The sequence below is a fragment of the Ursus arctos genome, unplaced genomic scaffold (assembly GCF_023065955.2).
Source record: "Ursus arctos isolate Adak ecotype North America unplaced genomic scaffold, UrsArc2.0 scaffold_12, whole genome shotgun sequence".
NCBI classification, from domain to species: Eukaryota; Metazoa; Chordata; class Mammalia; order Carnivora; family Ursidae; genus Ursus; species Ursus arctos.
In genome coordinates, this window is record NW_026622786.1 from 25679533 (window position 1) to 25694237 (window position 14705).

The following is a 14705-nucleotide window of genomic DNA, read 5'->3' on the forward strand; positions in this document are numbered from 1 at the left end:
ACAAAGGTTATTTTTTTGATTTGTTGTCGGAAACAATGCAAGCTAGAAGACAACTTTCCAGTGCTGAAAGAAAAAGATGACAACTGTTAATCTAGATTTCAAAATTCAGCAACATATCTTTCAAAACTACAGATGAAGTAAATACTTTTTCAAACACAAAAAGACAAAGAATTTATCGCCGAGGGTTTGGCACCACGGGAAATATTTTTTAAAATGTTTTAGGCAGAAAGTAAAATGATGCTAGGTTGAAATATGAATCTACACAAAGGAATGAAGAACACCAGAATTTGTAACTATAAATAACTTTTATTTAATTCACTTTAGAAGAGAATTGGTTGTTTAAACAAAAATATAAAACAGTGTGTGGTTTATAAAATATATTAATGTAAAATATATAATAATAGTACAAAAGTTGTGAGGAAGAAATGGAAGTAAACTACTGTAAGCTTCTAACACTTTATGTAAAGTTATTTTTATTACTTGAAGGTAGACTGATAACTTAAAGATGTATGCTCTAAGCTGTAAACAACCAATAAAATAATGCATGAGAATTACAGCTAAGAAGCAACAATAGAGGGCTTCAGAGGGGAGGGAGGTGGGGGATTGGGATAGGCCAGCGATGGGTATTAAGGAGGGCACATACTGCATGGAGCATTGAGTGTTATACGCAAATGATGAATCATGGAACACTACATCAAAAACTAAGGATGAACTGTATGGTAACTAACATAACATAATTTTTTAAAAAAAGCAACAATAGAAGTATAAAATAGAATCATACAGAGTACTCAAACCAAAAGAAGGCAGAAAAAAGAGAGAAAGGCTATAAAAAAGGGACAATGCAAATAGAAAACCTGTAGTAAGATCATAGAGTTATACCTAACCATATCAATAACCACATTAAATACAAATGGTCCAAACATCCCCAATTAAAAGGTAGAGATTTTCAGATTGGATGAAAAAGGATGACTCAACTGTATATACTGCTTACAAGAAAAACAGTTTTAAAGGTGAAGACACAAACAGGAGAAAATTGAAGCAATGGAAAAAGATGAACCATGATAACTCTAATAAAATCTTGTAATATTCATAGCAGACAAAGTAAATATCAAAGCAGAGATTATTACCAGGGACAAAAAGGTTCATTTAATAATGATGAAATGGTCAATCCACCCAGAGGTGATAGCAATCCTAAGGTTTATGCACTTAGTAATAAAATTTTAAAATACATGAAGCAAAAGCTGATAGAATAGGAAGGAGCAATAGAAAAACTCAGAATCACAGTTGATTCCCATACCTACCAGTAAATAATTAATAAAACAATGGAGTGAGGATATTCAAAATTTGAAAAATGCTATCAGCTTATCTAATTGACATTTATAGGACATGCCGTCCAATGGCAACATAATACCCAGTCTTTTCAAATACATCTATACCATTTACTAAAATAGGCCATATTCTGTGCAAGGAAAGAAATCTTAATTTTAAAGAATTCAGTTCATCTAAAGTATATATTCTTTTTTCTTTTTTTTTTAAAGATTTTATTTATTTATGTGACAGACAGCCCGCGCGAGAGAGAACACAGCAGGGGGAGTGGGAGGGGAAGAAGCAGGCTCCCAGTGGAGCAGCCCAATGTGGGACTCCATCCGGAACGCCGGGATCATGCCCTGAGCCAAAGGCAGATGCTTAACGACTGCGCTACCCAGGCGCCCCCAAAGTATATATTCTGTCCACAACAGAAATGAATTTGGAAAATTCCCGATATATTTTCCTTGCAAAAACAACTGAAATTGATAAAACAGCAAGACTGAGGAAGAAAAAAGGAGAGAAAAAACACAAATTATCAGTATAGGAAATGAGAGAAGTCACACCAGTGCAGATTCTATGGGTATTAAAAGAAAAACTATAGAATATTATGAACAATTTTATGCAAAGAAAGTGCTCAGATTCCTTGAAGGACACAAACTATCAAAGCTTAGTCAAGAAGCAATAGATAATGTTAAAGAAATTAAATTTGTAGTTCCCAAGATTTCCATGAAGAAAACTGCAGGCCCAGATGGCTTCACAAGTAGATTCTACCCACCATTTATGAAAGAATAATGCCAATTCTACACACAGTCTTTCAGAAAAGCAACACAGAGGGGATATTTCCCAACTAAATCTATGACGCCAACACCCTAATACCATAACTGGACAAGGACAAGACGGGAAAAGCATGGACTATGGTCCTTCATGAACATAGATGCAAAAATTCTAAACAAATTTTAACAAATGTCATTCTATAATATATAAAGATTTTAATATTATGACCAAATGGGGTCTATCCCAAGAATACTAAGTAGGTTTAACATTTGAGAATATTGTAATTCACATAAATGACAAACTAAATAATAACAATGACAACAATAATATAAATATAATTATCTCCATAAATCAAAAAAAATTTGAAGAAATCTAAAAATCTGTTTCTAATTTAAAAGAAATTTTATCAAACTAAGAATAGATGGGTAATTCCTTAAACTAGTGAAAAGCATTAAAAGCAAACAAACAAAAAACTCAAAGCTAACATCATAGTGATGTGAAAGACTGAACATTTTCTTTGTAAGAGAAATAAGATAAGGGTATCTGCTCTCACCACTTCTATTCCACATTGTGCTAAAGTTTCTGTTCTGTTAAATAAGAGAATGACAACAACAACAAAAAAAGATATGCAGATTTCAAAGGAAGAAGTAAAACTGTTTTTTATTCACAGATGACATGATTGTTTATGTAGAAAATGTGATTAAATGTACCAATAAAAACCACTTTATTTACAAAAGCAAGCAGCTAGCTTACAGGCTGTTGTTTTCAGATTGGTTTTTTTTTTAAAGATTTATTTATTTATTTGACAGAGAGTGAGAGAGAGAGGGAGGGAGAGCAGAAACAGGGGGAGTGGCAGGCAGAGGCAGAAGCAGGCTCCCTGCTGAGCAGGGAGCCCAATGTGGGACTTGATCCCAGGACCCTGGGATCATGACCTGAGCTAAAGGCAGATGCTTAATGGACTGAGCCACTCAGGGACCCTCAGGTTTGATTTTTTAAAAGTATTACATTAAAATAGTGTTTATCTTCATTACCAACTTTTCTTGTACTCTTAAATTCTATACCCCAGGAGAATGCCTAACTCACCTCATCCCAGGCATGGCCTGTCAAAATACTACTTTAAATAATAAGTGAGTTTTTTAGCAAGGTTACAAGATACAAGATCAACTTATAAAAATCAATCATACTTTTTATATGCTAGCAATAGACAATTGGAAACTGAAATAAATATGTCATTAATATATCAATAGCAGCAAACACATGAAATAGGGATAAATCTGACAAAGATGTGAAAGACATGAGCTCTGAAAACTACAGAATATTGCTGATAGGAATTAAAGAGGACCTAAATAATTGGGAGGCTATATTGTGTTCAATGATTGGAAGAGTTTGTATGGTTAAGATATCAAGTATCCGCATGCTGATGTAAAGATAAAATGTAATCCTAATCAAAATGTTAGCGTTATTTTTTTGGCGGGATTTCACAAGCTGATTTTGAACTTCCTATGAAAGTGCAAAGGACTTATAGTAGCCAAAACCATTTAAAAAGAACCAATTTGGAAGTCTAAAACTTTCTCATTTCAAGACGTATTTTAAAACTACAGGAATCAAGATAGGGTGATACTGGCATAAAAATAAATATACAAATATATTACTGGAGAATAGAAGCCCCAGAACAACTCACACGTTAGTTGTATGAACAAGTGATTTTTGGCTAAGCTGCATAAAGGAAATTCAGTGGACAAAATATAGCCTTTTCAACAAATGATGCTGGTAAAATTAGGTATCCATATTCAAAAAAAGTAAATGTGTTGACTCATAAATGACATCATATGTAAAAATTAATTCAAAGTAGTCATAGACCTAAATGAAAAACCTAAAACTATAAAACTTCATAAGGAAATCAGAGAAAGTTCTTCTGACCTTAGGTTAGGCAAACATTTCTTAGATATATACCAAAAGCAAAGTGCCTGAAAGAAAAAAAAAATGATGTAATTAACTGAAATTAGAGCGTTTTGTTCTTCCAAACCTATTGTTAAAAAAGTGAAAATACAAACCAGAATGGGAGAAAATATTTACAAATCATATATCTGATGAAGGACTTCTATCCAGAAGATTTTTTTATGTCCAGTATATTTAAAGAAGTTTCAAAACCCATAGTAAGAAAACAAATAACCCTCCCCTCTTTGAGCAAAAAAATTTGAGCCGTTACTTCATCAAGGAAGATTATGAATGATAAATAAGCAAGTGAAAATGTGCTCAACATCATTAGTCACTATACAAATGCAAATTAAAACCACAGTGAAATATACACTATTAGAATGTCTAAAATTTAATGTTAGTGAGGACATGGCGCTACAAGAACTCCTATACATGGGGCATGATAAACATGTTCATTGTCTTGATTGTGATGATGGTTTCAAAGTACATACACCTATTAAATCTCATAAAATTGCATGCTTTAAATATGTACAATTTACTTTATGTTATACTTTATATAACATATAAAGAATTGTACATATAAACATATGCAATTCATGTATATATAACATATGGAATTATATGTAATTTATATAACATACTATATATAGCATATATAGAACATGTATATCATATATAAAATTATACTCCAATAAATCTGTTTAAAAATAGGTCCATTTTAAAATTATAATGGCACTTTTCATGGAATGTGTAATTAATTCCAGGTTTAGTTGGATGGGTAAACACCTGTCACTGAGCTCCTCAATCCCTACCCCATTGTCTGAGCCACCAGTCGATTATTACCCTCCATAAAATTGTCTAGCATTTTGGTCACATTCACTTTGATATTGACTCATGGGAATTAATAGGTTAAAATGACCTTATGCTGTATTAAGAAAAGAAAAAAAAAAGAAATGTTGGGTCGATTTTTGAGCTTCTGCTTTGTGGGAGATTAAAATGCTAGTGGTTCATGTCTTTCAGTAAAGGAAATACCAGAAGAAAATTTATCAAAGCTTTTAAACAGTTGCATTTTACAAGCATTAACTGCCTACAACATACTTTTTCTCAAACTCCCCTTTACTTTGTAATTTCTCAGGCTGTCTTTTGGGTAACAATATTGTCTCCTCCATTTGGAAGTCTGGCATGGAACCACTGAACCATGTTGAAAGAGACCCCGGGGGTGGTGATGCTGCATTGAATTTAAACTCTTTCTTGGTATAAACTAGCTCATGAGAGGGGCAATGGAAACAATTTATAAATTATATATGCTGCAGAACCAGACCGTGCCATAAAATGAAACCAAGTCCATACTCAAACAGCTGGAGTTTGGTCAGTAGGCTCTCTTACTTAATACCAAATTGGTAATCTCTCATCATTCTAATGTTTTTGTGGAGAACTCAACTCAAATGCATTCTTTTCCTAAAATATTCAGAAAACCAGGAGAGAGAAAGGATAAAGTAAAACTTTCTCCTCTCCTCCCCTCGCCCCCTGCAAGTCCCTAAAATATATATTTTTATTTAAAGGGCCCATTTAATTGGAAAAAAGCACCATTTTACGAGAGGCTTAAAAGTAGGAGGTAATATAAAGGTTTTTATTTAGCATAAGATACTACAGTTATATGTGTTGCATTTACTTTGTTACAAACTACTTATCTTATTTTACTTTTGGGGGGTGGAATGGGAGCTTGCTGATAGACAACATTTTAACCCCCAGCTTCTTTTTTTGCCACTAGGCATTTTATTCTTTTACATTGTACCCTATGGGGAATATTCCAGAGATTTATTTTTTGCAAGGAACTATTTTCATATTTTCCCCTTAGGTCTTTTAAGACATTTACTTGAAAGTATTTTCTTTATTCTTTAAGATAGTTAAACAAACAAATAAAAAAACTTAGCAGTGCTGTTTTAAAGGTTTGTATACTGTGCTATAACGACTTTTTCATTTTTAACCATTATTTATGGTTGAATAAGTGATTCCATTTAAGCAGAATTTGAGGCCGTATCTGAGACCCACAAATAAGATCTAATTAATTGTAAACCAGCTAAAAGGAGAATGGTCACAGAGGCCTTGGACAACTAATTTAATTACCAGGTAAACCAAACATTCTTACAAGTGAGGTAAACTTTGATAAAACAAACATATACAATGAACCCCCCAAATGACTGAAAATTGTATTCTGTGGGATTTGTCTTCATTTTAAGAAACAAGGTTATGAAAATATACATTACAATGAGGGCCATTTTAGTAGGAATAATACCTATTTATATAGGCAACTTGCAATTAATCCATTTCAGTAACAGATAGGGAAGAATTAATGAATGGAATTCATCAACAATGATATGATATTTTACCAGTATCTTCTAGTTTTATACCAAGAGTGCATTTAAGTCTTTATACCAAAGATTAAAAAAAAAAAAAGAAGAAGAACAGAAGAAAAAGAAAAAAAAAAAACATCTTTTGGCAACAAGCCTTTTCCCAAAGCAAACCCCAAATCTTAAGGGAAGTGTAAGAAGCAAGAATTTAAAAAGGGAGGGGCACCTGGGTGGCTCAGTCCTTAAGCATCTGCCTTCAGCTCAGGGCACGATCCCTGAGTCCTGGGATTGAGCCCCGCATCAGGCTCCCTGCTCCACCGGGAAGCCTGCTTCTTCCTCTCCCACTCCTCGTGCTTGTGTTCGCTCTCTCTCTCTGGCTGTCTCTCTCTCTGTCAAATAAATAAATAAAATCTTAAAAAAAAAAATTAAAAAAGGGATTTTAGGAATTCAAAACATAATAACTTATTAATTTTGTATAGCCATTTGTAGTACACAAATTTCTGTTTCTCTGAGTTGATTTCATAATAACTTTGTAAAGAAGACATGAATATCATCCTCATTTCATACTACAATCTGATAACTGGATGAAGATAAGTAATTTCTCAAGGATTTTTTTCAGATTGTAAGTGGTAGAATTTCAGATTGATAACGGAACATCTGATGTATACACACAATAGAAAATTATTTCTTAAAAGTCAAGCTTCAGAGTACTCAAAAATGTTCATGTATGATTAGCTTTTTCTTTTCACCTGGATTTTCTTCCCCTTCTGGTGGAGGTGCTAATGAGAAGAGAAATGGTAAAGGTAATCAGCCAGAGGGAAGAGAAGAATCAAAGACCTAGATAATTCACAAACTGGAAAATGAGCTCCTAACTAATCAAGACCGGATTGTAAATAGGATAGAAAGAATTTATGCATCCCTGGTATTGGCCTGAATAGCATTTGTACCCAATCCAAAAAAGTATTTGTGAATTTCACAGTTAGCTATTTTTTCTCCCTTTGAGATTTTTTTCCTGAACTAATTATCCATTGTGTACGTGAAGCAAAGAAATAACTTACCATTAAAGTCATTTTTGAGGTGGATATTTTACTTCGCATGTTGTTAAAATGCCTGGAGCATTAATAAGGAATGAGTTAACTTTATTAATATAGGTTCTGCAGGCAGTTTCTGATCTATATACTGATCACCCAAAAGGAAATTTTGTGTAATATTTTATTCATGCAAAATTTAGGGAAGTAACTAGATTGACTAATCTTTCCATAATAAATAATTTAATTTAAATTTGTGCTGCTTTTTGCATTTTAATTTCTTCATAATGTGTCCTTTAAAACCCCCAATATTAAAATGATCAGTGACTGTTTGTGCTTGATTTAGTTTAAATTGTAAATTTAGTCATGGCTCTGGGGTTACAAGGTACAGGGGAAGGTGCCTTAATATAGGAAGTGAACACATTTACAGATTGGAAAAGCTATGTGTGCAATCAGTTTTTTAATGAACTGTTCGAAACAGCGTAGAAATCAACACAAACGATGACATACAACACTACATACCAATAATTCTTACTGTTACCTAGACTGCAGTTGCACCTCAAATACTTTACATTTCATATACTTTCATACCTACTTCTTAGCTGCAGGGTTTTGTGTCATGTCTTGATAGAGTTGTCGCCTTTGTCTCTCCTTAGCACCTTCTATAAACTTCCTAACTCAAACTCAAACAGCCAGGATAGATGCAGTATGGTTAGATTGTGACTATGAAATTCAGGCAGGACTTCTGCTTCTCCTTTGGATGTAGAAAACCAGAGAACTCGCCACTCCTACCCTAACAAGCAGAACAAGTCAGATAAACTGCAAAATCGGGTGTTTAAAAACCTAGCAGAAGGGGCGCCTGGGTGGCTCAGTCAGTAAAGCGCCTGACTTTCAGCTCAGATCATAATCTCAGGGTCCTGGGATCAAGCCCCTTGTCAGGCTGTGCACTCAGTGCGGAGTCTCCTTGTCCCTCTGCCCCTCCCCCTTGTTGTACTCTCTCTGTCTCAAATAAATAAATAAAACCTTAAAAAAAAAAAAAAAACCTTGCAAAGATCTGAGAGTGCAAATTAACCTACATGAACTAAATTCCAGAGAATGACAAGTTCTTTTTTGGAGAGAAGAAACACATTGACTGCTTTGCTCCCTGCAGGAATGGTGAGAGGGAAAGGAAGTCATCATAGGGAAACCAGTGATGTTTTAAAGAACATTTAATGGATGTGTTTGGAGTGGTCTGATGTGTGAAAATGTAAAGAGCCCAGAGACAGACCTGTCAGCCTTTAGCAGCCAACTCTTTCCCATGTTACTTCGTTGAGTAGCCTACCAGATGTGGGGCTAACGCAGCCTGAGAGAGAGCTTCTGTAAGGTAAACGCAGCCTTCTCCAGTTACAGGGCAGAACCCACTGAAGGCTTGGGCTGCAAGGCACCCCAGGCCTTCACCGATTGTGGTGCAGTGGTTCTTTTGAAGATTTAAGGAAGGGAAGCTCAGCAGAAAGATATTCTGAAACACAGAAAGCCACTGTGGGACTGCAGAGCCAAGAGAACGCCTTAGCAACACAAAAAACTGGCAGCTGGTCTGTAAGCAGCAAAAGATATCCTGTGGTTTAGAAAGTTGGTGGCTGGCCTAATCGTAATAAAGAGACTCTGGAGGCTTTCTGAGGCTCAATTCCCAAGTTCTCCTGAAGAGTTCTGATTCAGCCATCAAAACATTTGAAGCCAGTGGAAAGCTGAATCTAAGTAAAACCACAGCAAACCCTGACTCAGCAACAGATTTCATCAACTCAGTCTCCTACATTAGCAACCTGATAATAGAAGAGGTGTCCCCCTTTTCTGGGGGTAATTATTATTGATGTAAGTCTCTACTGTTCTTTTTGGTGGGGGGAGGAGCAGAGGGAAAGAGAGAATCTTAAGTAGGCCCCATGCCCAGCCTGGAGCCCAACGTGGGGCTCCGTCTCACAACCCTGAGATCATGTCCTGAACCAAAATCAAGAGTCAAACACTTAACCAACTGAATCATCCAGGCATCCTTCTACTGTTCTTTTGTGCAAACTATCTGGCATACAATCAAAAGTTATAAGACATAAAAAAAACCACAATGTGACCCAGTGTCAAGAAGGTTCTCTTGCAAGTTGTCTGTAGAAGCAGATTCAGAGATAGAATTGCAATTATCAGATAGACTTTAAAATTACCGTGATAAATGTGAAAAAAAATCTAGTGGAAAAGCATTCATGAAAAGATACAGAATTTTATCAGAGTTGTAAAGTATTAAAAAGATCCGAATGGAAATAAATGAAGAATACTGTGTCAGAAATGAACAGTTAATGAGAGAGGCTTTATGGGAGCCTGGATATGGCCGAGGGAAGAAATAGTGAAGTTGGAAGATGGAGTAATAGATGTTACCCAAGCTGAAAAATCAAAGGCATACATGTCACAGTGGTTGAGATCTGTGGGACAATATCCGTGCTCTAGCATTGATGTAATTTGATCTTACCAAAAAATAAGAGAGATATTGGACATAAATTATTAATTCAAATGGTATTATCTTACAGTGGCCTTCCTTGACCATCATGTGGAAGGCAGTTCCCTATCCCAAACCCCAATAATACTCTTTACTATTGAAGTATATCTCTTTATGTTTATTTTATTCTACCAGTATTTTTTTCCGTATATACTAAGTATCAGACACTATTTTATTTTATTTTTTATTTTTTTTAAAGACTTTATTTATTTATTTGACAGAGAGAGACAGCCAGCGAGAGACGGAACACAAGCAGGGGGAGTGGGAGAGGAAGAAGCAGGCTCCTAGCAGAGGAGTCTGATGTGGGCCTCGATCCCAGAATGCTGGGATCACGCCCTGAGCCGAAGGCAGACGCTTAACGACTGCGCCACCCAGGCGCCCCCAGACACTATTTTAGAACGCAGTATTGAACTAGAAAGACAGGATCTCCTTTCTCACGAAACTTATTCCTCCTCTAGAGTATAAGTTCCATCAGGGTAGATATCTTTTTAATTTTTTCTCTTTTATTCCCAAAGTTCAGCCTCCTGGAACGGTAGCTGGCAGTTGCCATTCTTCAGCATTCTCAATAACCATCAGTGAATTCCTAATCATAGAGTCCTCGAATGCCAGAGAATCTTTGAATCATTAATTATCAAGCATCATCTGGCTCAATCTGTTTGTTTACTAAGGAAAAAAAATGAAGGTTAGAGATATTGGTCCCAAAGTTATGCAAATTAGCATTCAGTTTGTCCACATTTATTAAGGACACCATGCCTCTTTTTCTAGATAAGTTTTTGGTTATTGCTATCCTCCCTTTTCCCTCTCCCCCCATCAAATAAAACACAACAAAGAGAATAGTATTAAAGCCCAGGAGCACATCCTTTAGAATTAAATGTTGCAAATATCTATTAGTCAGAGTATAATAATTAATGATGACTCAGTTCATTAGTAATAACTATCCATCATGTGCCAGTTGCTGTGCTGAGTAATAGATCACTAATGCTCATCACACTTTTAACAGGAGGTATTACAAATGGGAAAACTAATCCTGAAAACTAAAAAGTAACTCACCCAAGATAAAAATGCTAGAAGGGGGCAAAGCCGGGAATCAAATTCCAAAGTTTTTAGTCTCTCCAATAGATAACACAGTCACCTGTGACAGCATCTACCTAATCATACCTTCTGACCAAAAAAGCAAAAAGCAAGAAAAGGAAGAAGGAAGAGGAAAGAATGGAATAAATTGTAAACTATGATAGATATTTCTATTTAGGATTAAGGCAGACAAATTTATGCTAACTTTATTTCTTATGTAAAGATATTTTACCAATATATTATTGATTTACTAAAAATTTAAGGAGGATCTAAGTTGATTATGTAAAATATAAAATGAAATTATGTGAAATAAAAGAAGTTATAAAGCATATTCATCTTTCCAGTCATACTCATAGTACAGTTTTATTGTCTTCATTAACTCGAATTTACTAAGATGTATATCATGTTACACTGATTAGTTTGAGCTAAACATTTAACATTTCTCTGCACAATTATAAAAGCTTCATAATAATTTGTATTAATTCTACCAAAATCCAAATTTACGTCTCATATCCACTTCTAAAAATGCTCACTCTTTTACCACTTATGCTCTTAAATTTTCCTGAGATGATATTTTGTTGTCATTTGCATTCTTGTAAAATTTTCTAAATGCTTTAAAAATTGTAATACCTTATCTACCCAATATTAACAAAGCAAGCCATTTTCTCAATTCAAATTAATACAGCAGTTTTGTCACAACCATATGCAATTTTTGAAAAGAAACCTTCCTTACTGGTACTCATATGACAAACTTAAAAACACCTATACATCCTGAAAGAAAAAAATTAAGGACTTGTTAGATTTTGAGCATGTTTGTTCTCAAATCATATGGATCATTTATCTGTGTAAGAGATGTTATCAAGTTATTTTTTTGAACACCTCAGATTTTGTTGTTTTGCTTTTAGTTGTTTTTTCTTGGCTGGTCTATTGGACTTTTCAGTCTTTGTTGCGTATTAGCATATAATCCCCTTGTTACTTACAAGTAATGAGCTCAAATTCTGAAACTTCTCTCTATGAACAAAATCTGCCTTCCTACCTCCACTGCTTCCAACTTATTAATTCTGTTCTACTATGCCTGGTACATTATAATCACATAAATATTTGTTGACTATTAACTTTTGGGGAGACTTTTTATTTGTTTTTCATGTTTAGAATTTGAAGAACTGGGGGCGCCTGGGTGGCACAGCGGTTAAGCGTCTGCCTTCGGCTCAGGGCGTGATCCCGGCGTTATGGGATCGAGCCCCACATCAGGCTCCTCCGCTATGAGCCTGCTTCTTCCTCTCCCACTCCCCCTGCTTGTGTTTCCTCTCTCGCTGGCTGTCTCTATCTCTGTCGAATAAATAAATAAAATCTTTTAAAAAAAAAAAAAGAATTTGAAGAACTGAATTTCTTTCCAGAAGAATTTCAAGCAACTGGTTCATAGACTAGGAAGCCTGAAGTTTTGGCCAGAGGGATGGGAAGGATGGATATGGGGGAAAATCATGGAGGTAAGGGAATAAATGAATAAATGCTGGACCAGGGTCTGGGAGAACTACAGTCTTTCACAGTTCTGTTGCCAACTATATGAACTTGGGCAAGTCACAGTCCCATCCTAAACAAAAAGGCTGGGCAATTTTATCACAGACCTGAAGATGGTACATTTCTGACAATGATTTGATTAAATGGATCTCTCTCCGAGGCCGAGAAATCACTTTTGTAATATGTAACTTACATTGCAGTAGTATTTTTGCAGTAGGTATTGAATAGTAGAAGAAAAAGCTTTTACATTTTAACTGAACCATAAATACTTAGTCATTTCTTTAGGCAACTTTGAATTGCACATAAGAGAAGCCAGTGGGATCTCTTGCTCAGAAAATATATGAGATCATTCCAGAGGTGAATACATACTATTTTCTATTCCCTACTCCATTTTAGTCATATGTAATGAAATGGTTTGATGGGAGCAACATAGAAAATTACTGAGAATTTTTATATTCTGAGGTTCTTTGACTATTGGCTGAGTGGGCAAAGGGGCAGGATTAATATCTATTTCTGGAAAAAAAATTTGAGACAGAGGTACATTTTCAGAGAGAGATTTTTTTTCTTCTTGCTTCATTGGGCAAGAAAGCTTTATCTTGTCTGTGAGGTTAACTATGGGAACAGACCACTGCTGGGAGCTGAGGAACACACTGCCGAAAGAGGAAGAGAGAGAATGCTCTGTTAGTTTCCTGGCTAGACAGGTCACATTGCACTTGGGGCATGAAGATGAGGGTAAGAGTTTTAAATCAGCTGTGAAATTATTTTGGTACCTAGTGTAGAGTGAAGGATTGGGGTTATGTTTTCTTAGTAATTTCCTAGAATAGACGAACAGGAGTTTTGTATTATAGCTTGTCTGTGATGAAGGTATAGATCTTTGGGCACACAGAAATGTCAGTCATTTGGCCAAGCAGAAATAGGAGTTGGTTTATGTTGGGTCTTCAGGTAAAAATGAGAAGGAAAAAAGGTCATTTTTGTCTAATTCTAAACGTTTCCAATATCAGAAAACTCTTCTTTCAGATGGATATACTGACAAATAGATAATTAATTTCAAAAATAAACAAGCAAATGCAGAACAAATCCTTGGCTTTATGCCTCTCCTTTTGTGCCATAGTGTCCAAAGTCAGTGGTTGTTAATAAGAATTTTCCCAAAGAACATGCTTGAAGATTAAATGTGAAACAATGCAGGATCAAAACAACTTAATTTGCATATTCTATGCTGCATTAATGATCAAGTCCTACTACCAAGTCTGAATCTGAAATCACCCATGCCATAGGCATTTGCAGGAACATTATATAAAACAAAATCCTAAATAGTCTTAAATGGCCTGAATATGGACAGATACTGATTTATTTGTACTCCTTATGTTGTCATAAGAGTCCTGTACCATTGCTGCAGGTTAATTCCCTCTAATCAGTTGTCACCCAATAGGCCTTAAATTTGCTCTTTCCTAGAGGAACTTCCTTCTATTTACTCTTCCCTCTGAAACCTGTATCCTTTTGACATCTCCTGATAACTTTAACATTTTCCGGATTCTTAATATCTACCTCAATAAAATATCTATTTCCTCTGAAAAAGGGGAGCATTCTTCAAAACTCTCTCAAATTGAAGTCATTTTTTTCTGTTCTCCCTGATTCCCCTCCCCACCACTACACATCCACCTGTCTATTCTTGAGCCAGTAGCTGTATCCAGCACCTTCTGGATTCTCTCTTCCCTCTAGGTATGTAGTCAACTATGCCTTGCCATTGAGCCATATAATTAAATTAAGCCCACTCTTCCTGTCCTGCAGCCACATGGGTCCTTGCTCTGCATTGCCTTCTCTTCTTCCTTACCACCTCCAAATATCCATGAGAACTTTATCATATGACTTTTAATCTTTATCTGCCATCATCCTAGGCAACTTTAACATCAACACTTACGGTTTTTGTTACCACATCTTGACTTTTTATCCCCTGGTTACTTTTGCCATCATGTCTCACTAGTTTTCTTCCAGAGACATCTTCTGGTCTTGTTTTCCCAAGGAGATGTCCCACCTCTACCACCTTGAAAGCTGAGATCGTAACTAGTTGCCTCTTAATTCTTCTCTGTTTTCTCCAACTCTTAGCCCACTCCTGGTTCTACAACTTTTCTTTTACAGCCTATATGCAATAAACACTACTTTCAATTAATGCTTTTAATTTTGAAAAAAATAGTGAAAATTATA

The 14705-nt window shown here is 35.4% G+C and overlaps 1 protein-coding gene across 3 annotated transcripts in view; it reads left to right on the forward strand.

Moving 5' to 3' along the window:
• Positions 1 to 14705, forward strand: part of DPYD (dihydropyrimidine dehydrogenase) — a 788803-nt gene that overhangs the window by 482808 nt on the left and 291290 nt on the right. The gene's annotated exons all lie outside the window — the stretch shown is intronic.